This window comes from Saccostrea cucullata, unplaced genomic scaffold (genome assembly GCF_032062105.1).
Source record: "Saccostrea cucullata isolate Sc308-1 unplaced genomic scaffold, CSIRO_AGI_Scuc_v1 ctg3690, whole genome shotgun sequence".
NCBI classification, from domain to species: domain Eukaryota; kingdom Metazoa; phylum Mollusca; class Bivalvia; order Ostreida; family Ostreidae; genus Saccostrea; species Saccostrea cuccullata.
This window is the reverse complement of record NW_026932198.1, coordinates 23566-46757: the sequence shown is the minus strand read 5'-3', so window position 1 is coordinate 46757 and position 23192 is coordinate 23566. Positions and strand designations below refer to the sequence as shown.

Genomic DNA, 23192 nt, shown 5'->3' with positions numbered 1-23192 from the left:
GGTTAGTAGACATGTTATGTATATTTGCGGAATCAAGGTCATTTTGCGCGCACGTGCTGGCAAGAGCGCGCACGTGCAACACGTGAAATGACCAATATAATGGATATAGATGAATCTTTTCTATTTCTTGATAAAATGTTTTGAAACTCATAATATAAGAATATATTAGTATTATAGACATGGCATGGTCAAAATAGCACGATCTCACGCGCTTGCACGTGCGCTTCGCTCTGATTGGCTGAAACTAAAGTCTCAATATCTTTCTTGTTTCTTGTCATAATCCTTTGAAATTTTGAACATAGTCCTACATTATGAAGTTCTACAGCATGATATGTAAGAATTTTCATGAAAGCATGCGCATGCGCGCGTGCTGCAATCGGATTGGCTGAAACTTTAAATGGCTATGTCTCCTTTGTTTTTTGACGAAATGCTTTGAAATTTAAAATAAAGTCATGCATTAGGATATCCTACAATATGATATAGAAATAAAATCATGAAATCACGCGCATGCACGTGTGCTGCAATCTGATTGGCTGAAACTTGAAATGACTATTACTCCCTTGTATTTCAACCAAACAGGATGGGATTTAGAACATAGATAGATATAAGGGACTCCTACAAGAAGGTATGGTCATCATGCACGTGCACGCACGTGCGTGCATTTGGAACGAGTGAAATTAAAATGAGTGATTTTTATTACTTTTGGACTGAATGCTTAAATATATAGTATATTAAAATATATAGATAGTGTAGACAAGATGATATGCATTCACATGCGCACGAGTGGAATTCAACTTTGAATATAATTGGTATCCTTCTGGGCAAACGTTGCTAAAGTCAAAAATGCACAGAGTTTGTCTTATTTAATGAAGCTTACAGGGAATATGGCACCAAAATGGAGTTGGGGAGCATTTGGGGAACATCTGTAACGGTTCCCGTTACAATTAGCACTAGTTTATAATGTGATATGCACTATAATTGGATTATTAAACAAGTCTGTCAAAAAAGACATATAAATCATTATGCATGAATTTTACAAAAAAAAATAAGAATAATTGTTTTGCAACTCATATTAATTTGTTTTTGTCTTACTGTCTTTAAAAAGTACACTTCAAATTCAAATTAAACAGGAAAACAAGTTGTTTAAAATATTTAGTACATTTATCTTACATGTTGAATAAATTGCATGTACTGTATGGAAATAGGTTCATTATTTTCAATATGTTGTTACTTTCTGACTCAAAAAAAGAATAGTTTTATAATTTATATCCTATGCATCATGTGAATGCTTTAAGAAATTCTTATCCATATTTACATGCAATCTAATTAAAATTTGATGTTCCGAATCCTCTACAGCTTCTCAAACATCTAACAACATCCCATTCGGGGTCATGTCAGAACCACCTTTTGATTAGCCAATGAAATCATTGCCCTGAAATCTTGGCTTATACATGTAGTTTGAATGGGTTTCCTCTTTTCACTGCCGAACCTAAATGCCCGAGGAGTTTTGTAGTAAACAAAATATGCATTGCGTAAGCTGTGCTATGTATGAATGTGACGTGCAGGATATCTTTTATAGTTAATGCTTTTTTGTTTATGAATATCAGTTGGTTTTCTTTATGCAGTTTAATGCAGTTTAATGCATTTGTTATCCCTTTTAAGTTGATTTTTAAAAAAAATATGTAGTTGATTTAGGAGCTCTTTCTTATCTTCACTGTTTACTCTTACAGGGGTGTATGCCAGAATCTTTTGAAGAACAGTCTGAATCTAACATGGAAAATGAGGAAGAACAGCCTTCCAGCTTACAAATCTATATTTTGACAAAGGGTAATTTTGTTTTTAATTCAATTAGAAGTACACATAAAATTAATTTATGCTCGCACCCCTTCAAAGACGGGAGGGCATATTGTTTTGCTGCAGTCTGTCTGTCGGTTTGGTGGCCCACCACTAGTTTTGCTTCAGTTTCTTCACAGAAGTTGCACATATTGAATTCAAATTTGATACTAATGTATATTGTTTGTTTATAAGCATGGGTGTATACATGTGCATAGGAATCATCATGCCCATCTCTCTGTTCATGTGTTTGCCCACATGTGAGATTAGCTTGTTTTAATTCTGGCTGAGATAAATAGATTTAGGTCATCTAAATACAAACAATTTAAAGTAAATTACTATTGTATTGGGATAAACATTTTGGAAAATATGTAACTTTATTACTAGGTTATTATAAAATCTCAAGTTTTAAATACTGATTTACATGTAGAAAGTAGTTGGTCTCCTAAATGCAGTTATAATACATTTGGTCTCCCTTATGCATACAGTATACAGTACAGGCAACGCGGATCCCTTATTTCCCGCGTCCCCGCCGCGCGGTATAATCACAACGCGGTATTTGGCCAGGTAGACAGGTAAACCGCGTTCCCTCCGCGGGAAATTCATCACATACCTGTCCCCGCCGCGGTTAAATCATCGATCAATTAATATCGTAAACAAACGGGAGTTATCTCCCCGAATTGTAATTTGCGAATTTTCCCTGTAACAAAAAAAAAACAAAAAACAAATAAACAAACAAACAAACAAAAAAAAAAAAACGTGTGTTTATTAATAAATTTTTGAATAGAATTTAAGCTAAGAAAAAATAAGTTTATTTTTGTTTTTAAAATTACATAACAATCCTTGAAATTGAATAGAAAATTATATTAAATTGTTACGTCTTTGCAATTGGTTAATTGTTTTGTGTTATTAAGAATCTATCAAGAAACAAAATTAAATACAAGAAATTTAGTTTTTTATTATATGCAAACTGTTACAGTAATAAATGTTGAACTCAGACTGTTTTTAAGTTTCGATGAACGATTTTCAGCATTCTTTTGAAAAAAAAAGATGTACATCTTTTTAAAAATGTACATCTTCATATTGTTTATTAATTAATTTCGATTTATTGTATATAAAATGTACAGGCTTTTTCTTAAAGTGTCAAATTACCGGAAAACATTCGATGACGAGCGTTTAACACAATCCAAAACAAAAAGGGAAAATCAAAATTCCCTTTTTTTCACCCAACATTTACAATCTGAAGTCATTTTGGTCTTAAAATCCTTATATGTGTCTCCACAAGATCTCTTTTTGAAGATTTTTTTCAAATATATGAGGAACGTTCCTCTTTCTACACTTCAGATGCATTTGTTATGACCAGACTTTTGAGGAACGTTCCTCTTTCTACACTTCAGATGCATTTGTTATGACCAGAGATTTGAGGAACGTTCCTCTCTCTGAACTTCAGATGCATTTGTTATGACCAGACTTTTGAGGAACGTTCCTCTTTCTACACTTCAGAAGCATTTGTTATGACCAGACTTTTGAGGAACGTTCCTCTTTCTACACTTCAGATGCATTTGTTATGACAAGAGATTTGAGGAACATTCCTCTCTCTTAACTTCAGATGCATTTGTTATGACCAGACTTTTGAGGAACGTTCCTCTTTCTACACTTCAGATGCATTTGTTATGACCAGAGATTTGAGGAACGTTCCTCTCTCTGAACTTCTGGTGCATTTGTTATGACCAAACTTTTGAGGAACGTTCCTCTCTCGAACTTCAGATGCATTTGATCTGACCAGAGATTTGAGGAACGTTCCTCTCTCTGTACTTCTGATGCATTTGTTATGACCAGACATTTGAGGAACATTCCCCTCTCTAAACTAAGATGCATTTATTATCACCAGACATTTGAGTAACGTTCCTCTTTTACAGATGTGCACATACAGTGTGTATTTTATAATACCTTATGAATGAACACATCAGGCATTTGAGGAACATTCATCTCTCAAATTTACTTATTACCGTAGGCATCTCATAAATTTTCAAATATTAGGCATTAGAGGAACGGTCCTCTTCTAATTTCAAATATTGATACTATATATACCATGTACACTGGAGGAACGTTCCTCTTCAAACTATTGACACTGGATTTACTAGTCTAAACACAACATATTTGAGGAACGTTCCTCATCCAATTTTAAATATTGATACTATATACACTGGAGGAACGTTCCTCTTTCAACATGACACTGTATTTACAAGTTTTAACACACAATATCACAAACGTTCATCAGTCAATTTCAATTGATAATACATACTACATGTATATAAACAGTACATTTGAGGAACATTCCTCTACCAATTCCTCTCAAAACACCACTACCATGAATCTTAATACACTGAACGTTTCTCTCCCCATTTCAAAATTTGACACTGGACTGGAGGAACATTCCTCTTCCAACTGTTGACAATTGATTCATGTAGAATACTTTGTTATGTTGTTAAGTAACTTGAGATTCAATGTTATTATCACTACTGGACGAAAAAAGTACTGAGAATCCCAAATTTTACTGATAATGTTTGATAATTACTGATTCGGTGCTGTTCTTGCTGATAATTACTGATATTTACTGTTATTATTACTGTTGTTGCTGATAATTTTAGTTGTTACTGATAAATACTGATAATTACTGTCGTCTTTTACTGTGGAGTCTGATAAATACTGATAAATACTGTTGAGGTACTGTCGCTGCTGAGAATTACTGATAATTACTGTTGAGGTACTGTCGATGCTGAGATCTACTGATAATTCCTGTGGTCATTGTTTTTAACCTGGGAATGAATTAAAATAGCCTGAGAAATGATTATTTGTTTTTTTTCTTTTAAAGTATTTTAACAAATTCATTACAGTCAATTACAAAATAAATTATTCTAAATAAAAAAGTCACGTTTTATTAAATAATTTGTTTTCAGTTTCCAACTATTAATTTCATTATAATTATTTTTAGACCATAATGTTAACATAAGCTTTCATAAATGTTCATGTTTTTTCTTTAAATTTCTCCTTAAACGTAGATGACATTATCTGAGGAAAATTATTCTGTTGTATTTGCAGTGGTTTTTCTTCCCAAGTACTTTTTTAAAAAGTTTGATTTATGTTCATAAAGGTTAAAAAAATCTCATCTCATATTTTTTCTCACATGTATGTGTACTGTTATCAAAAGCTTTTTGTGGGTATCTTTAATACTTCAATACAGTCAATGGTTGTAAATATCAATTTATCTTACCGTGTGGAGAACTGAAAATGCATGAGAGCACATTAAGCTGAAAACACCTCCCCCTTTTCCATTTACTTTTAAATTAAGCTCTCATTCTAACAAGACAGTATTAAATATTTGTCATAAAATCTAGTCTTGAAGCGTACACTTTGTTATTTTATAGAAGAATGTGACAGGGTTAAATAATTAAATTGAAGCATCTTTAATTATTTTTTTTATATATTATGTAGACAGCGCGCTCTAGTTCTCCGATGTCCTCCCTGCGAATTTTATATCATATTGTGTCGCTTTCTAGCCTTCTTTCTCTCTCTCTCTCTCTCTCTCTCTCTTGAATTATTTGTTAAGGCTTAAGTATTGTACACTACATGACATAAATCTTATGCAGTGTGATTTTCAGTCAATGAAATACACGTCTTTCTTTAGGCTAATTCTTTTTTCATTGTACACAGTTTTAAGTGTATGGGCATATGGCTTCTAATATTATGCGCCACTCCTTAAACATGTTATATGCGGTCAGTCAGTTAAAAAAACAAAATAAAATAAATCATAACTTGAATTAACTTTTTCCATTAATGCAAACTTTGTGCTTGTAGTTCTGGAACATACATGTCAACCACGTGTAAAAATTCTACTTTCGTTTTAGAATCGGGTCAATTATTAGTACATTCTGCCATAGGGATATCGTTACGGCTTGCGTTTTTGTAAAATTAGAATTTTGTGCAGAGATTATAATTTTTTTTAATTCCATTTTTGCCCGAGACCTTTGTATAAACGAACAGCACAGACTTGGTGCTTATTCATTTGATTTTACTTGATTGTAGCACAAAAAGGAGGGGGTGAAATACTGTTTACAATTAAGTGATAGCCGATAGGGCAAGGTCTGTTCTTCAGTTGTGTGTTTTAAAAGTCATGCAAGGTATGATATTATACTTATCGAATTTTTTATATGCATGCATAAAATTATTTTAGAGAATCAATTGCAATGAACCATACAAAATTCAGAACTGAAGTAATTATAACATTTATTCATGAGTGCGATACACAACGTCATAATCCTGACATTCAAAATCCATACATTTAAGGTTTTTTTCTCGGATAAAGCGAAGTGGAGTTTCCCTGCATCTGAATTGTGAACAATAAATGCTAATATTATTTCAAAAAAGTGCTTCACTAAACAATCTTTCTCTTTATATCTATATGATTGTATATTTTGCATACTTTTTTTTTTATTAAAAAGTGAAGTCAATTTCTCGTCTACGTATTTACCGGTCCCAAACCATCGATCGTTAGCAGAGATTCAGAATTGAAAATACTTGTGACCTCCTCCCCCGGGATATTCTTTTATCTGATAAACAAAATATACTCCCCGGCCTAGATTCCCTTACTTCGCATTTATAGCAACATGAGCAACCTACAAATTTTTTTTGTTTAATTTCTTATTCACGCATGCCTTTTAGACCTACTGTTATGTATAAAATCACCTACATTTTATATGTTTTTGTGGTCTATGTATACTAATGTAAAATGGTAAAAAGATTAAAATAAATGATTGATTGATTGAAGAAATATGCGTAAAACTAAAAAAATAAAATTAAATACCGAAGAAAGATAGATCTTTGAGAATTGAAATAATAATTAAATTAAGTCTGTACAACGTACATGATGTACATGTATATATCTTTTTTTTTATTATAGTACCAAAGTGTTCTATTCTAAATATTTTTTCTATCAATTTTATTCGTCATTAAATTCAATATTACGGAATTTTTTTTTTCGTGCGACCATAAACTTTAAGATTGTTCCAAAGTAGCGAGTACATGTACAGGGTAGGTAGTTTGTTTATTGATAACACCATTAGCCGCAGACGAAGAACAATAGGTAATTAGTGCCCATTGTTACGCTGACCACTACAATTTGCATGGAATAAACAAGTTGTACCCCGTTCTACCCCGGGGCTGAAGACATGTACACAATACAGCCAAATCACAGGTCGATCACCGATTTCTGATCAATTGAAATCAATTTTAAGGTGTTTTCCTTTCAACTTTTTACCATGCAAAATTAAAATCGATCAATTTGATAATATACTAATAGTAACATATTAAATTAAGTCTCATTTCAGTTCTTATTTCCCATTCCATAAAATCAAATTAAAAAAAAATTAATGAGATTTCAAAACTGATGAAATAAAAAATGATTTTGTATTTAAATTTTAAGAGACAAACTAAACACATGTACCTTTGCACTAGGGATTCTTAACCTCTAATTTTTAATCAGTTTGCCCCATTTGCCGGTTGCACATGCAGACAGTGTGTGCTTGTACATATGTACATGTGGAGGAGTTTAATTCTTGGAGGATCTACAAACGTCTACATAACATTAAAATAAATAAATAAATAAATAAATTATTAACTAAAATCAGTTCCCACAGATTGAACATATTCAAACCTGTTTTCACCTCTTAGTTACTTTTTAAAAGGGATGAAATTTCTAATTTTCGAGCAAATTTTCAAATATTTTGACGAAAAGAGACCAGAAAACTGAACATTTAACAAAATAAATATAATTGTTTTCGAAAAAATTAGGCCTTCAAAAACAAAATGTTGTCCAAACTCGACCAGTTGACCTAGTGAAAACGGAACAAATCCAACTTTTCTAACCTGCAGGAAACTTTTTTTTATCCCGATTTTTTTCTATCCATTAAGAACTTTTTTTTTATTATTGAAAAAAAAAGATCACCGATCTCCCTACATAATTTTCTTGGTGTCGGGAAAGGCGGCGATGGATCTTTTTTAAGATAGCATATTTTTCTTTTTATTTACAGTTTATTTTTCAATAAGATCTTATGCAAAAGTAAAATTCCATTTTTTTTTCTGCAGTTAATTTTTTTTATTAATTCTATTTCTATATATTCATTCTATTAATAATTAATTTGATTATTGTCAAAATTTTCACAAACGTAATGTAGAAATTGAGATCAGCATACATACATACAGTCATGTAATTTTGTCACAAGCAGAACATTTAAAGAGATTTGAAAATTTTGTCATGATAATTCAAGTAAAAGAAAGTAATAATTGAAGGTTTTTATAGCCCTCTGTTATATTTTAAACCAATTACCTGGTTAAAAACAATGACCACAGTAATTATCAGTAAATCTCAGCATCGACAGTACGTCAACAGTAATTATCAGCAATTCTCAGCAACGACAGTACCTCAACAGTATTTATCAGTATTTCTCAGACAAAACAGTAAAAGGCAACAGTAATTATCAGTATTTATCAGAAACAACAAAAAATATCAGCAACAACAGTAAAAATAACAGTAAATATCAGTATTTATCAGCAACAACAGCACAGTATCAGTAATTATCAAACTTTATCAGTAAAATTTGGGATTCTCAGCACTTTTTTCGTCCAGTAGTGTATATAACTTTATACATGAGTCAGAGTATAATTGGATTTGAAGAAAGCTGTGCACCCAGGTACTCCCTAACGTAAAAGAGTAGATAATCCTGTTGATTTCATGAAGTCAAATTTCAAGGTTGAGACTATTCTGACACAGAAAAATAATGTCTGCTTAAAATTTTGGGAACCCTTTGCTTTACAGACATCAAACTTAGTATACTGGTACTCCCAAAGGAATAAAGACCCCTACTGATTTTGGGTTACAAGGTGAAAGCACAAGGCTCAAACTGATCTAGAAATAGAAAAGTATTGTTTACTCAATATTTTTAAGTAACTTGAGATTCTAATGTTTGAAAAATAATTTAATGCACTAGATCTGTAGTCCTCCTAAGAAATATATGACCACTTTTAATTTGGAGGTCATAACTCGATCACAAGATCAAGTACGTGTCATTTTTGACAATTAATATTTTAGGAAATCATTTTTCACTCAATTTTGTGAAAAGTCTCTTATTATTACAGACATTAAACTCGTTGGTACCACTCCTTTAGAAGTATACATGATCACATTTTATTTTGAGGTCACATCTCTGGATATAGGAATGTATATCTGCTGAATAAAGAGTAAATGTTTATTTTTATTTTAAATGAGAAAAAAGGGCAACTGTTTGAATCGTGCAAGAGACATAAATCTACAACAAGGAATTGATCAAAAAAGTTATACCATTCCCCTGGTCCCCTGCATTTCCCATTATTATATAAAACTGTTGTATAAAGCAATGCTTTCTTACACTAAAATAAACAATTTTCTTTAACAATTGAAATTTTATGATATTTATTAAATGAAAAAATCTTTCAGGAAAAGTATTCTTACCCTTAGCTTTTTTAGTATAGTTCATCCAAGATTAATTTATGAAAAGTCAGTGCATTGACCAGTAAATTCTCTATAAGTTGAACATCCACTGACATTTGAAAATCATGCATGTGTCTCTACTTACTTCATCACGCAGTTTTTTGACCAAAACTAATTATATAACTTTATCACAGTATAACACAGTATAACACACAGATATATCAATGTCTAATTTCTCCAATTTCGAATTCCCCTTCAAACAACAGTTGCATTTAAATGATAGCTGTTCACATGTGCAACTGCGACCCTTCCATACATATCTGAATGGAAACATGTGGTGCCACTAACTGAAGAAATGTCAATCAAAACACTGCGCACTGATAATCTTGGGTGTGTTATCAGTCTTGGACACATCCATATCTCAACCCTACCAAAATGTTCACGATTTCAAATCAGAAGATGATTATCACATCGAAAGATTGTTGAATAAAACAGGATGTTGCAGTTCTTCACAGTTAAGGATTTATCAAGGTATATATGCAAATAATAATATTATCAGTTTATGAAAATTCTTTGTATGCTTTGTTTGCATAAAAACTAAACTAAAATATTTTATCAATAACTTAGTCAGAGTTGATCAATCCTGCTGAAATATAAGCTGTCAGACACTTCCAAATACCAGTAAATTAAAATGAGAAATTTACTTTAATTTTAGACAAAATGATATGCCCTGGATTTCAATGTAAAAGAAAACGAATACCCTCATGACACCACTTGCAGCAACATTGCAGAGAAATGATTAAAGTGTCCTAAACAAATCAAGTAAGTACAGTAGTCATAATTTTCATTATTACCGGTAGTTGGGAAAATTAGAAATTCTATGAATTCCTATATATTATATGTTATCAAATGCTGTACATGGCAGGAAATAGATTAATTATGTTGAATACAAGTAAAACATGTTTAAAAAGCAGTGCCAGGGATCGACGGATGATTTTGCATTATTATGAGCGAAATTCGTTATGAAGATAAAAATACATAATTAAGTCACAGGGAATAAAAGCACTTTGTGTAACTCAATTCAACATAAGTGTGTTGGCAAAAATTATGTTTTACTGTATTTTGTTAATTCTTTTTATTATTCATCATTTACTTATCTCAATTTCTTTATTTATTTTTTGGGGGATGGGAGAAGGGATGGGTGGGGTCCGTGCACATACTAATTTTTTTGGCTTCCTAACACAGGAAACTTTGATTGAGAATTTGCTCCTTAAACCCCCCCCCCCCCTTGCCACTGAACTTATCCTATATACTTTCTAAAATTATGCAAAATATACATATTTATGTAGTGTTTTTAATTTGTATTACCGGGTATATTTTTTAATTTGTAAACTGGCATGATTTAACATGTCCATGTATTAACTATACATTACTGATAAGAGACGTACACTCTATTTTCAATTAAAGTTTTGGACAGACCTGGTATATTTTATATGTCAAGTCAGTGTCTTCTTTGCTTTTTTTTTAATCAAACATTAATTGATTTGATAAAGAGAACAATAGCTGTGTTTCACCTACATGACCTAATTCAATCCAAAAATTATCCGTGCTTCACAAGATGCTCAGCACTGTTAATTCTGATGGTTTTAGAGCAGAGCAGAACACATTCAACAAGGCTCAAAGGAATAATCTAGTGTGTCAAAGAATTAATGTGTTTAGATGAAACAGAGCCGTATAGTTTGTTTATGTATGGCCAATGCTGAAATCTTAACTCTGAGACAATTATCGCTTCATTGGCTTCACTAAGTGGTCACTGGTCAAATGTTTATTCTTTCCCAAGATATCGTTAGCTCTATTACTTGTGTGTATGAACAGGAGTACTTAATACATGTATATTAAAATCATGTGTTTTTCTTTGCTAGCAATATAGTGACCTTGTCTGATATCATACCCTCCTATAAAAACATGTTAAAATTTTACTATAAATTGGTTATCTTGAAATATTATGGAAAAAAAAGACACAAATTCAATAAATTATTATCCTCAATATTGTATCCTTTTAAACTATATGCTGCGGTTAGATTGATAAGGATAAAATTTTTAAAAAAAACTAATTATAAAAGATTTAAACACTTTTCTGAAACAATTTACCGGGAATTTTTTTTTAATTTTTATAAAAATTCTAGGCATATTTTGTTGTGTTGTCAACTGCAAGGATTATGATCAAAGCTTAAGTACACGTGTACAATTTAAAGAAACATATATAACAAAACCTTTATCTCAAAGGGTTTTTTGACATTCTATATATTAATCTTTTCTAAAAAAAAAAATATAATAATTAAATACAAACTCACATTTTATGTATTGCATTAATTGTTTTAACAGATTTTTAATAATAATCAAAATGGAATGCAGTCCAAAATAGAGTGAATATGAAGTTTCTTTTAGTTGTCAATCATCACTATCCCACTGAAAAATATATTTTATTCTTAAAAAAAATCCAAAGGTGGCATCTTGTTTATATTCCTACATACACCAATTGTTAAGGATTAGTTTAATACTTAAACAATAACTTAAGTATATGTAGTATTTAATTATAAATAAGTATTTATAATTCAGATCTTAAAAAATTGTATATTACGGTAGTTATACATGTTATATGTATGGTTACTAAGATCGGCAGATCATGTCGTGTGTACTCAGTGTCCGGTCCCTGATAAAAGAAAAATAGTATTACTAAAAATACGAGTAACAGTTTCACTATATAGTTGGTACTTCCATCATTTTATGCATATAACCGTAATTTTGTTATCATTTATTTATTAGGTTAAAGCGGAGTAAAGATGCACTATTCAGTTTCATTAGAAAGGTTCATTTTTATAACACATGCCTGATATATACACCAATGAAATTCTTAATTCTTAGAAACTCACTGTTCCAGTGTTGGTGAATGTTATTTCAAAGAGTTGAAGAAAATCTTCTTAAATTTCTTCTACATAATGAAAGCAGATAAGACCTGGGTTATATCAATTGACCTCAAGTTTTACAGATAACATAGACTTTTGACCTTGCTGCAGCTGGCTAAATTATTAAACCCCAAATGACCCACACTGCAATCCAAGATATAGGAAATCTGTGAAATTCAGAGTGTATGTCTCTGAAATTAACAATTAAATCAAAGATTATAAGTTTCATTATCAAAGTATCTAACTTTGAAAAGGGGGAAGGAAGATGAGCAATAGCCAATCAATAAAACATACAATTGTATAACTGTATTACTCAGTACAACATTTCTTTTAATACATGTGCTAATAATTTAATAAAATAATCTAAATCAATAAAACATTTTTTAATTTTTTTTTGTTGGAAATATGGATTCTTATTCCTGCTTCCTCAAGATCTGACAGTTAAGTGCAGGAGATGCTGTTTTCACATTATTATTTTTTTTTTTACAAAATAATTCTGTGGAATGTTTCTTTGCATTTAATATGTACAAACCAGATTTTAGCCTGAGATTTGTTATTCCCGAACCAGAATAATTAGTAAAGTTTTACAGCGTATATAAATTTCATTACATTTTTTGTTTTTTAAATATATTGAAATTATCCAGATTTTAAGGGAGTAAAATTTAAAACTCTAACAAGATCTTAATTCTCTCACTGTTCTGTTGAGTTCTGTTCTACAATGTAAATTGCTTCAATCTTCTGACTGCAGAGACATGTTTATCTATAACACGATCAAGTCATCATAGCAGCAGCACTGATCTTTACTGTCCATGAAGTCACAGGGGACAGATAGTTGCCAGAGCTGATGGCCTATAGCTAGTGTTCCATGAGCATATATGATTGGCAGTGATTAATAACAATTACACTGTGAGCTGGGGCCAGGAAGACATCAAGGTCTCAAAGTCTTTATCTTTAAAGTAGAGAATGAATTAGGGTTACTAGACAAATCCCTATTAAAGAATCAATTCTTCAGTTTTAAGAAATACACAATAGTACTACAATATAGTACAAATTAATTGAGATTCAGAATGAAAATAGGTTCGTGTAAATTAAAGAATACATTAATAAAACCCATGAAATATTATTTGACAGCTGCATGCACTATGGAAAAAGAGAAAAAAAATTAAACTTTTAAAAATTTGATGACTTATATTATCATACATGTATATAAAATATTCATTGGAGGAGTATGGGGCTTAAGACCTATATATTATTATAATTTACATTATTTTCCAACTGTCACTTAGTTTTTAAATTAGTGTTACATGCAAGATATAAAGGAGAATGATTTTTCTCAGATGTAATTTGCAAATCAGAGTTATTACTGTAAACATTTGGCGGTGTATTCTTTTTAGCTTTTTGGCGGAAAGAAACATCCGCTAATTTAAGTACAATGCTAAATATCTTAAACATAAAACATTAAAATGCGCTAAATCATACCTACGCTAACTTCTTAAAATATCAACTTCCGCCAAATATAGTACACTCTAAATATAAAACATTTATAGTATTTCATAAAAATAGTATGAGAAAGAAAGAAGGTGTCAATTTTGCAATATTCTTAATACAGTATGGAAATGCTTTTATAATTCATGGGCAATTTAAAGTTCAAAATTTTAATTTATGTTTTGCAATTATTTTTATATCAATTTTTCCAGTCTACTTAATATTTAGATGAGACATCAAAACTTGCTATTATGTACACATTGTTTTGATTATTCTAACTTTGCCTGAATCACATCTTTGATAATACGACATGCCGCTGTATTGAATGTGAGATTTTTCCTACAGAAGATGACACCCAAGAAACTTGTTGAGGCTCTTCTACTGTGACTGATGAAAAAATGCTATGAATTTAACCTTTGGAGACCAAGGAATTGGAATCCTCTCTATTATGAGGGAAAGATATAACCGAGAAAGAAACATGGTTGACCTTCATCACATGGTTTAATTTCATAGTAGAAAGGAAAAATACTGTGGGTATTAACCTGTTAACCAAGACATTGTAATTTGTGATCACACTGCCATTCAGTGAAAAAGCCCTTTGAGTTGATACATGAACACTGCACATTGCACATGCTTGTTCCGAAGCGAAAAATTTGTTTGTTCCTGTATCTAGTTTATATTATGCTTTAAGAAAGCCTTAATTCAAAAAGTACTTTATAAAATGACAAACTGATTTTTCATATATATTTTGAAGAGTGTGTACAGATAAAAAAATGTTTCTATGAATATGTACTGCATTTTATATAAAAGAGAGAAATGTTTCCCAAATTCTTCATGTACGATAAAAACTAATATAATATCACAAAACACATGATAATGTTAGAGAGGAACGTTCCTTTCAAGTTATTTTTCAGTGGGCTTTACAATGTATCAACAGATATCCATTACAAGACAGAGGAACGTTCCTCAAATGCATGGGTTGCAAGCTTCATGAGGTATAAATTAACAGCTGCAGAAATACAACCATTTGTGAGAGGAACGTTCCTCAAATGCCTGATTTAATATGAATAAGGTATCAACATATACAAATCTGAGAGAGGAACGTTCCTCATGCATGTACGTATCCTGTGTGAACAATGTTAAATTTTAGTGAGGAACGTTCCTCAAATGCCTAATGTTTGACAATTCATGAGACAACCATTTGTGAGAGGAACGTTCCTCAAATGCCTGATATTTGACAATCCTTGAGATGCCTACAGTAATAATTAAATTCAAGGAGGAACGTTCCTCAAATGCCTGATGTTTGACCATTCAGGAGATGTCTTCAGAAAAAGTGAATTTGAGAGAGGAACGTTCCTCAAATGTCTCATGTGTTAAGATTATTAAAGTATTTAAAAATACACGCTGTATGTGCACATGTAAGAGAGGAACGTTACTCAAATGTCTGGTGATAATAAATTCATCTTAGTTTAGAGAGAGGAACGTTCCTCAAATGTCTGGTCATAACAAATGCATCTGAAGTTCAGAGAGAGGAACGTTCCTCAAATGTCTGGTCATAACAAATGCATCTGAAGTTCAGAGAGAGGAACAATCCTCAAATGTCTGGTCATAACAAATGCATCTGAAGTTCTGAGAGAGAGAGAGAGAGAGAGAGAGGAACGTTCCTCAAATGTTTGGTGATAACAAATGCACCAGAAGTGTATTAAGAGGAACGTTCCTCAAATCACTGGTCATAACAAATGCATCTGAAGTGTAGAAAGAGGAACGTTCCTCAAAAATCTGGTCATAACAAATGCATCTGAAGTGTAGAAAGAGGAACGTTCCTCAAATACTTAAAAAAAATCTTCAAAAAGGGAACTTGTGGAGACACATATAAGGATTTTAAGACCAAAATGACTTCAGATTGTAAACGTTGGGTGAAAAAAAGGGAATTTTGATTTTCCCTTTTTGTTTTGGATTGTGTTGTTTGTAGTTACGTGTAGTGGGCACGTGAACTTAAATTTTCTTTATCCAAGATATCAAGAAAAAGTTTTATTTTTCTTTATTTCTCATCGTTTATGTTCTGTTCCCAAATTAAGAAAACTTTACTTTATTTTATTTACCTCTTTTATATAAATGTGCAGGCATTTTTCTCAAATTGCCAAATGACCGGAAAGCATTCGATGACGAGAGTTAACTTTGAGCATGTGAACTTTATACAAGAGATCAAGAAAAACTATCGTTTTTCACCTTCATATTAACATGTATTACTTTTTAAAACAATGTCTTTCTTTTTAATTTTAATATTTCTCGATTTTCGTGTTCAATAGATAAGATAGGATGTGCAGGTGTAATGATAAACTTCACAGACGAAATTATAGTTTATATTAATAAATATTCAATGCAAAAAAATATATTTTTGTTTTCTTTGACAAATTTTGTTTCTTTGTGTATTAAGTATTAGCCGCGATCATTTCCTGTGTATAGGGATTAGCAGTGTCTGAGCAGGAAACGACATGCCCCGGGGGTTTCACACCTGTCTTTTAGTATACCTTGGGTAACGCTCGCTGGATGTGCACATTGTTGTCTAGCCATTCAACAACACATTTGATTCATTGTTTCATTATTATTTCATCGATATCATTTTCAGATGCGATATTAGCCTTGGAATTTGTGTCAAATTATTGTTGCTTTTTTTAAACAGAGTGTATAAAAAGAATAAAAGTTAAAAAAAAAACTTTTAAAACAAATTAATGAAGTATTTGATATTAATTAAATCAAATAATGATCCAATACTATGTTATTTCGGGTCTGTTTATATCTGTACCAGTTAGAAGATTGAAAGAGAGAGAGAGAGGAGATAGAGAGAAGAAAAATATCACAATATTAAGGCACGTGCATGATCGTTTTTCCTCCTTTTTGATCTGTATATCAATTTATTAAATCTAGCGAATAAAACTACCGCTGATTTATCAGTTTATTGACCATTTGTGGATTTTGTCTACATGTAAGTTTAATTGTTATTTATCGAGAGACTTGTTTATGATCCACTTTCTTCTTTCATTTAGCATATGGACAAGACATGTAATTTGAATTACTTCCGTTTTTGTCGCCAGATTACAACGACAGATTTTGGTGGTAAAATAAAATGTATTTTTGTTATAAAATTTGATTAAGAAAAACACAGTATATTAAAATTGTCGAATAATTGAAAATATTTATTTGAAACAAAAAATTTAAAAAGGATTCTGTCTGCAACAAAAACATTCTTTATTTCATGCATTTCAATTCATGAGCTACACATGAAAAAAAAAAAAACGGCTTCGTTTTACAATGTCATAGGAAAACGCATACAGGTAATACACTCAGGTTACAACATCCTGTGTATATAAGTAGTATGTACACTAGACAGCGTCGTTCCCTCGGGGCTTCTCATCCGCTTCGAGTAAGCTCCACTCCACAGCAAACTTACCTGAGGAAAACCGAACGGTTACACAGACATCTGAAAACTTGAAGCATGGCAACTTGCTGATTAAAATAAGTTAATTTCTGTGTTGTGTGTTCAAATATTTTAAGGGCCCATATTTGTGTTTGTGTTTTATTTGAACCGGAGAAATCAGAAATTTGTTTATGTTCATCATGTTCATAGACATGATTTTAGTAATTTTCGAAAATAGCAGAAAATAGAAATACATTCAAATACTAGCTATGATATTCTGAATAGAATGACCTGTGATTATTTTATTTACAATAACCCCCCCCCCCCCAAAAAAAAATCGTCGATATTTAGTTCATAGTCTTACAGTGTAGCGCATAATAATGGAGCAATGGTATTCCTAAACTTAGGCGTCTTTTGTTAAAATTTAATTGTAATTATGTATCACTATCTATCATCGTTTTCCATGCTATTATTTATAACAGACATGTATACACAAGTAACGGTACTTTTCTAAATGAAACCAAATGACTGATATAATCTCTCAGATAAATGAACACATATAGCTTTATGTAACTGCAACTGCACGGGCTAATTGTGAACACCGGATTACAGTGCATATAAAGAGAAGCGATATCATGGCATTCTTTAAATTTTAATTATACCTTTTTAGCAATTGAAGATCATTTGGGGTGGCATTATTGATTTTGAAAATAAACTTTAAGTTAATATATTCGATAAATTATTCGACTTTATTTTATCCTATACTGTACATGTATTACTGTTAACAGACGTTTTAGAGAATTAATTATTTTTGAGTGACCTTTGGTAAGAAAAAAAAAGAAAGACGTTTTTTTTTTTATTAAAGAATTTGATAAAACTTAAAAATGAATTTTTAAAGAATCCATGTAATGGTATAAATCTATTAATATTAATGTGGTCGTAATCCTCTCCCCCCCCCCCCCCCCCCCCCCCTCCCCCCATCATTTCGACACGATTAAAAATCGACAATACTTTACAGGTAAGAACATCTAAGCTGAAGAATAACGGTAGCTGGCCCCGCCGCGGTGTAAACACAGTCTCAGGTAGCACCGCGATCAAAACCCGCGACGGTGTAACGCGGAAAGGATTAATACACCGCGGAGGGGACGCGGTCTAATACGGGATCCGTGTTGCCTGTACTGTATTATATAAATTTAAAGATCTACATGTATTTTTGTTTGTTGTTTAATTTCCCTTTTATATTTAGTTTATTTAACAAAACATTTAACTTTCTACATGTTCTAGTGTATTAAAATCTCAAGTTTTGAATACTGATTTACATGTAGAAAGTAGTTGGTCTCCTAAATGCAGTTATAATACATTTGGTCTCCCTTATGCATACAGTATATTATATAAATTTAAAGATCAACATGTATTTTTGTTTGTGTTTTTGTTTGTTGTTTAATGTCCCTCTTATTTTTGTTTATTTAACAAAACATATAACTTACTAGAGTATAAAAAGAAGGATATGGAGATAACGAACAGTATTCAATATCGAAGTCCATAAACAACACAAAATAAGAGCAGAGCAAACACAGACTTCTGAAACATCAGAGGTGGAATCAGGTGCCATGGAGAAGTGAGCATTCCCTGCTGACCGGTCACACCCGTTCCCTGCTGACCGGTCACACCCGATGTTTGCTCATTGTCATGATAGTGAAATAACGGAAAATTTGTCGTCAATTCAGGTTATAAATAATGGACGAACAATTGGTATGAAAAATGTCAGTCAGCATTTGACTCAATGATAAATTGTATTTGCAGACAAGGTCATTGTATCAACTATAGAACTTACAAAATAATGACTTTAAACAAGAATGCTGATATTCTTGTTTCATCAACTTGAACTTGCTTGTCAATAATTTACTTCGTTTTAGAAATTGTTCGTATGTAGAGCATGCTTTTGCGTATCGAATCAACTGAGATATATACACTCCATATGCAGGTGATGAAGGTATATTGCTGATGAAACAAAAGTTAAAGTCGTCATGTTTATCATATAACTAGGTTGTTAGGATATCATTAACAGTGATTATTGTCTTTTTCAAGTAAAATATCCAAGTAAGAAACAGATGTGTCAGAGAGTGTGGTTTCTTTTATCTCATTAGCTCTCCTGAATATATCGTATCGACATAGAAATTACCATTGTTAATTGACATGTTGTCGATATATCTGAAGGTCAAGTTGAAGGCCACAGCAAGTGTTTTTTTCTTTTCACGCATTAGATTTTGCATAAATTCTGCTTCATATGAATATAAAAATCTCAAGTTTTGAATACTGATTTACATGTGAATTTAAGTTGGTCTCGTAAATTCAGTAATAATACATTTGGTCTCCCTTATGCATACAATATACTTGTATCATATAAATTTAAAGACTGGCATGTATTTTTGTTTGTTTCTTTGTTGTTTAATGTCACTCTTAGATTTAGTTACTGTAATAAAGCATGTAATAAACTAGGGTATTAAAATATATCTGAAGTTTTGAATGCTGATTTGCGAGTGGATAGTAAATGGTCTCCTTAATGCAGTAATAATATATTTGGTCTCCCTTATGCATAATGTATATTATGCAAATTTAATTATGTATAATATGTGAAAATCCAAATTTACTCTGAATGATGCTTGTTGTCAATGTTCTTTCAATTCAAGCATACAACAGACAAAATATAGAATTAGAAATGTATTTATCATCTGTCTCAATCTACATGTACAAATCATGAAATTTAAGAATGTCTACATATTACTGTAAATCGTTTTAATTCCGCGATGTTAAAATTTCATGATATCTCAAATAGTACCAATTCCGATGGTTTTAATTTCACACTTTAAGATATTAATTCAAATTTTGTATAAGCATTTAAACGCTTTTAACAACTAATGATAACATTCACGATGGGTTTAATTTCGCGAAAAAATGATAGATCACGAACATAGTGAAATTAAAACCATCGTGAATATTTGCCAATCTACAGTATATATGCATTAAACATTAAATTGTAAATTCTGGACAATTAGTATGTTTAGCATCTCATATCAGAGTTGGAAATTACTGACTGCCCATGGCAGCCTGTTTTTGAGGTAGGGATTAATCTCTCTACATGTAGTCCTGGTCATTTAAACAAATTTTCTCTGTTTTCTATCCCTTTTAAGTTGATCTTTTAAAAAAAATATGCAGTTGATCATGTCGAATTAGGTGCTCTTTATTATCTTCACTGTTTACTCTTACAGGGGTATATGCCAGAATCTTTTGAAGAATAGTCAGAATCTAACATGGAAAAATGCGGAAAAACAGCCTTCCTGCTAATCTATACTCTGACAAAGGGTAATTTTGTTTTTAATTCAGTTAGAAGTACACATATAATTATGCTCGCATCCCTTTCAAAGAAGGGAGGGCATATTGCTTTGCTGCTTTCTGTCAATCGGTTTGGTGGTCCACTTTTAGTTTTGCTTCAATTTCTTCACAGAGGTTGCACATATTGAATTTAAGTGTGATACTAGTGTATATTGTTTGTTTATAAGCATGGGTGTATACATGTGCATAGGAATCATCATATCCATCTTTCTGTTCATGTGTTTGCCCACTTGTAGTCAGGGGCATAACTCAAACAAGTTATAAAAAAAATAATTTAAATAAGTTATTTTACACACACAAATTTAAAAAAAAAAAACTTAAATTACACTGTAAAAAATGCGCTTAGAAAATAAACACTTCCATTACGTGTTTTGACCTAAACATGTATAAGATTGTGTTTAACGGCCAAACACTTAGGTCTAAACGTGTGTTAGATTGTGTTTAACGGCTAAACACTTATGTCTAAACGTGTGTTATATCTAAATGATGTTAAGATTTAACACATGTTTAGATATAAGTGTTTAGAAATTGAACACTTTTCTGTGAAGTACAGAGTTATCTTCCCGGAAATGACGCATATATATTCGAATGATAAATAGAGCGGTTATCGAAACAAAGGAAATCCCAATGTTAGCTAAAGAAGATGGATTAAAGGAAGTGAATGCTAATCAAAGTGATAACCATGAAGAGATTGTGAAATGCATTTAAACTGCAACATTACTGCGATAAAAGGTATGTTAACTATTATTTTTATTTTACATAAATTGACCACGATGGGCTACGTAAATAGACATGCGTTTGCACATGTAGTTGTAGATCAAGATTAACTTTGGTTATATATTGCATTCCTGAAATCTAGAAAGGAGTACATTATATAACCCGCAAATACACATACCTTGAACAATTATATTTGTCGGCAATAGTATAATACAACTAAGAAATTAATTAGAAGATTAGCATAAATTTTTGTCCTAAGTATGCATTCATATTAGTACATATCAGATGCATGATTTAACTAATGAATTATTTTGTAAGAATTTTAAAACATATATAAACTGTCTAAGTAATATCAATAATATCTATAACAGTATCAAACTAAATACTGTAGTGGTTATATAGACGAGGTTCAATGAAAGTAAAACAATAATAGCTATCAAACATGTAAACAAAAAAGTAATACAAATCCAGCCAGTGAGGAGAATATTTTGATAAATTTTGAATTTCTTTCTTACAGGATATGGTCCACATCGAACTTGAAAGCAGAAATACACGCATCAGAGAAACTGACTCTCCAAGTCCACACTTCTTACTTTCTAGGGGAAACTGAGTTTTGTGAAGTCTGCTGTTCGTTATAGCTTTCAACAACCTAAAATATTCTCAAATAATAACAAGTGGATTACCTACTGACGGTCACAGATGAAAACAAATTATGCGTGTGTTGCTCAGTGAAAAATTGCTGGAAGTTAAACTTGATACAGACATGAGGAATAACTGCTTGCTAATCTGGTTAGAATTAAAACCAGCGTGTAAAAATATAATGTATATTTAATTTAAAATTCTTTATAAAAAATCCATGCTTTAATGTTCATTGAATAAAATTTAAAATGTAAACAATTGTTATTTTTTAAGTTTTCTTGCAGGGAGACAACGAAAACATCCAAGTGTTTAATTTGTAAACATGTATCATAACATGTTTTGTAAAGTGTTTAACATGTTTAAAGTCTAAACATGTAAGTGTTTTGGCTCTAAACACTTTCCGTTACACGTAATGAAATTCAATGTGTTTAGAATTTCAACGCATCCCAAAAAGTGTGACAAGAAAGTGCTTAGGAAAGTGTCTATCATCTAAACACATTTTTTACAGTGTAGTTATTTGTATATCCTACTTGGACATTGATTTCTTGGAAATTTTGTGATTCCTGCCAATATGCATTGCATTTTGGGATTCCATTATGTAATACTAGATGGAGTGCACCGACTACAATTCCGTGCACAAAGTGATTGTGTCTGCCTGTTCGAAACACCATTATCAAGTATCAAGCGTCTGGGCCCTCAACTTTAAAAATAAGGAAACTACTCGAAGCAAACTACTACTTCAAAACAACTAGACAGAGTATGAGACGATTCCTTATTTGCTATAAATTATATCAACTGGTTGTGTTTGTGGTCAAAGGTACAGTACAGGCCATGAGTTTTCCCGCAAAACACGTACGGGGCACAGTGGACCTTGAACAATGTCGGCGTATTTGAAGTCTTTCATTTTCTTTATATTAGCAAATTAAATCAATTTCCTTTTGAAATATTAGTTGTATTTAAATATTTGTAATTTAACTATACAGATATTTAAACTAATATTATAAGATGCCCCAAAATTCAATATAATCGTGCTCGTGCCCGGGGAAAATCCCTCTTTAAATGTGTACATGCACACTCATGTTTCATAATCCTATAATTATATTTGATATAAAAATAGGTTCAATAGACTATAATACAACTAAGATAGAACACGCTTTCATTAATTAATTCCCTGGTTGTCTCTACTTTAGATTTTGATTTTGCTCATTTAAATTAT

The 23192-nt window shown here is 31.4% G+C and overlaps 1 long non-coding RNA gene across 4 annotated transcripts in view; it reads left to right on the top strand.

The window, feature by feature from the left end:
- The first annotated feature begins 1724 nt into the window (after window positions 1-1724).
- The window catches only part of LOC134234636 (uncharacterized), a 33215-nt gene continuing 11747 nt past the window's right edge, over window positions 1725-23192 (top strand). Inside the window, exons 1-2 of one of the 4 annotated variants that reach the window (XR_009985215.1) lie at window positions 1725-1827; window positions 20497-20590. This is a non-coding gene — a long non-coding RNA (uncharacterized LOC134234636). Of the gene's footprint in view, window positions 1828-20320; window positions 20347-20496; window positions 20591-23192 lie in introns of those variants that run through there. The other 3 variants (XR_009985214.1, XR_009985217.1, XR_009985218.1) reach the window with 3 other exon arrangements.